Consider the following 4,040-nt stretch of genomic DNA (forward strand, 5'->3'; position numbering starts at 1 on the left):
CTCTGACCAGATTATGGATTGAATTGTATAATTAAAAATTTATAAATAACTGTAAAAAAGTTTTCGTACGTATCATTCATCCAAGATCAGAGAACTCTTTTTAGGAAAAGATAGAAGTAGAATAAACTCTCTTGACTTCTAGAGCAGTGATTTTTTTTTTTAAGCAGACATACCTAAGCCATAATTTAACAGCAGTGTATTTTACACAGGTTTTCATGGACTTATATATATTTGTCTGTTTTTCAAGAGCTTAATGGAGTCAGTTCAATACATATTTAGTTGAATTGTTTTCCTAATGTAGCATTTTCATCATCTAACTTTTACATACCTCTGATCCACATAAGAAAGAGACAAAAATGAAGGTAAACCAGTATGGCTCTTTGTACAACATCTTTTGACCTTCAAGTCATTCATTTCTCTTCTTTTTCCTTCCCTTGAGACTTGCATATAAAAAAGATAGTTCTGTCTTTTACTGATTATAGCATTTTATAGCAGATGTATAAGAAATTTGTCAATGTTTTTAAATGCCTCCTCCCCCTACTTCTTTATTACTTTTGCCTGACTAGTTTAGCAACTTTGAGGAGCTGGTTTGTGCTTCATGTTTAGATAACATTTTAGTAGCAATTTTAGGCTAAAGACTTTTTCCAATTGGCCCTTTTGAAACTTATTAATCTTGTGGCGATAGCGGTGAACAAAGGATAAATTAAGATGCCTTTATTATTGATCTGTCCAAAGACTTTATGTTACTTGATCACGCACTATTGTTAATACAGCTGAAGGCAATTAATTTTAGAAACGAGACAAGTTGTTAATGCAGAACAGTTTACAAGTCTTTCCATTGAAGACACTGAACTTTGTAAAGTATTGGATCATTTCAATTAATTTTCTTTCACTTCTAAATTAGAAGAGTATTTAAATGTGTACTTGCTCTATTCCACAAACAGCAAATGTGTGCTTGCTCTGTTCTGTCTGTTCTCTGATCTTTCAAAGTTGAGTGTCATCCTGAAGTTTAAAATGAAGGGTCAAATATAAAAGTAAAAAGGATCTTGAATTGTTTGGGAGACTTGATAGCATTGTATTGCTCACTTTTTTTTAATGCTTACCACTGGAAGCATTAGTAGGCTAAACTTTTATCTAAAAATAGATTGGTTTCTCTTAACTCTTAGATGCATTTTCCTGCTTAAAGATCGATAGTTTCTTCATATACCAAATTCAGATTTCTGCCAACAATAATATAGATTTGCTATTAATATTACAGAAAAGAATTTATTAAAATAACAGAATAAACTTGATAATATTGATTATATCATTCAGTTCTATGTAGATTAAATTAGAAAAAATCTATTTAGCTTAAATAGGTTAATGTCTCTTTAATATTTAAAAATATTAATTCTATAGAACTAAATTCTATAGAACTAAATTTCATTTTTTAAAATATACATCTCAAAGAAAATGTGACATAAAACAAATAAATTATTCAACCTTTTCTGACTTTAATTCGACCCCTAATGTTTTCCTTTAATTTTAATTACAAGCCTGACTTGTGACAAAGGATAATCGTAATAGATGCAATGTATTTATCAGAACTGTAGCTACAACAAAGTTTTAGAAACATTAGAATTATATACACTTTGATTACATTTCTGACACTTCTTTATTTAGATCATAACTACCAGAATCAAAATATTTGTTCAAATTTGAGAAAGATTCTGACTGCTACCTTCAGTATTTACAGTTAACTATTGCTACAAGTATCACACAACAAATGAGATAAAATGAGGTAAAATATCCAAAAAACTGGATAGAGTGCCATATTTTCAAAATATAAAAATGAATCTATTTTTATGAAATTGACTACATTGGACAAATTATCATATAAATTTTATAGAGAGGAGGATATGGCCTCAACTGAATTTTCTTTACTCTGAGCCTAGCTAAAGCATATCTTCTCAATTGGGAAGATATTTATATCATAAAAATAGACACCAGAAACAGCTTCATTGAGTTTACTTATGTGATGAATCAGAGATAAATTTTTTGTAAACAAAAAATTATGTTTACGTGTTTTATATATTAACAGATCTTAGGGGAACCTGTTTATTTTAGAATAATTGCATACTTAAATGTAGGCTTTCTTTGTTTTCATCATGACAAAATTAAAGCAATAAATATTACAGAATGTAAATGCAAAGGAAGCAACTATATAAAAGAAAGTAACTTCTGTAGGCATAATATAAAGACAAAATAGATGGAAATTCTTGAAGAAAGCTAAAAATAAATTATAGTTGAAGAACTAAAAGAAATGCATTTTTGCATCTGTCCAGATTAAAATGGTATTCTTGGTTTACTATCATGTAATAGAAGGAATTTTATGGGAAACCATGAAAACTGTCTGTAGGTAAACAAAATGCAATGCATTCTTACCAAATTTTTTTCTAAACAGGTCATACACATTTTGAAAAATATATCATGTTGTTTATAAGTAATAAGTTCTGCACACGATAATGTCTTTTTATTCTTCCTAAAACTAACATCTATTTCCAAGGAGTTTCACTTAATTCCAGTTTAATGGAATTTGATAATAATACATGAACCCTGGAAATAGAGATACTATTTTTAATATGACAATTATATGTTGCTTAAATTAACCTAGATGATAAAACTTATGATAATGTGTATAATGTGTCAACAGCAATAACAAACACATTAAACCCTTACATAAAGAACAGAAAATATGCCCAGATTATGAAAATAAATAGTTCAAATGTCCAAATTATTGTAAATGGACATGTGCACTAAAATGTAATTCATTCTGAATTAAAGTTTAAAAATAAGGAACTTGGATAAAATTTAGTAACTATTACCATAATAAAAATTTTATTCCATTATGTTAATTATTCAAGTGAAAAACTAAAATATTGGCTTTCAATCATGATTCAAGTTAATAAGATATTTATTAACCATGTAAATGCAATCTCATGTATGCTTTGTGATTATAAACATCACCACCAGAGAGAAAGTTACTAAACACCTCATCATTCATTCTGAACTTAAGTAAAGAATGAGTGGGTAAAGTTGAGAGTTCTGGACATAAGTTGTAATAGTGTTTTTTTTGTTTAAACAAAAAGTATAGATTGAGCATACTGGGATATTATATATAGAAAAAAAAAAAGAGTATGTATAGAGCAGTTTTAAAACCGTGGAGACAATCAATTTGGGCATTATCTCTATTCTTTTAGTAACTCATGGAGGGATAGATACTAGTCTCAGTCTTATTTCCTGGAATTCTTAACTTAATGACTTTAAAGCCATGGGGTTAACCACAGGTTTGAATCAGATCTAGAATAAAAATTTGTTATGGTCTCTAGCATAATTTATGTATCATCACTTGTAAAGTGTAATAGATAGTTTGATAGATTTCTTCAGAGACATAGTCATATGTAGAATCCACCCTTTTTTAAATTTTCTTAAGTATGTGCAGGAGATTGAACAGAACTAACGATTCTAGTTTTTCTCATTTAATTGCCTTATATTAATATATTGTATTTCATTTTAGACAGAATATTTAGCTATACAAAATTTGGTTGTAATTCTACTACTAAAAAATTAAGCAAGATCAACAATTGCAAATTTTTATAGACTCCTCTCTGAGTGTATATATCTGTTGTTATGTTTAATTTACAAAATAGGAATCTTACAATACATACTGTTTTGGAAACTACATGTCATTTAAGTCTTCTGTAGATGATATATTCTAAGTAGTATATATTTGGTACTGTAGAATCACTAACTGCTTACAATTATGCCATTGTATGCATAAACAATTATTTAGCAATCACCTACTGATGGATTTTAGATTATTTTTAATTTTCACTATTATAAACAATTAAATATGTTCTCAAAATAGTATTGTTCTATTAAGACCAAAGCTCAAAAGCAAGATGTTTGATAGTTATTGACAAATTTCCTTTAAGATATGCAATACTAAATTATTCTACCTTCAGAAATTTATAAATCCCCTATTTCTACATACTTTAAAA

The sequence above is a fragment of the Pteropus medius genome, unplaced genomic scaffold (assembly GCF_902729225.1).
Source record: "Pteropus medius unplaced genomic scaffold, Ma_sr-lr_union100, whole genome shotgun sequence".
Classification (NCBI taxonomy): domain Eukaryota; kingdom Metazoa; phylum Chordata; class Mammalia; order Chiroptera; family Pteropodidae; genus Pteropus; species Pteropus medius.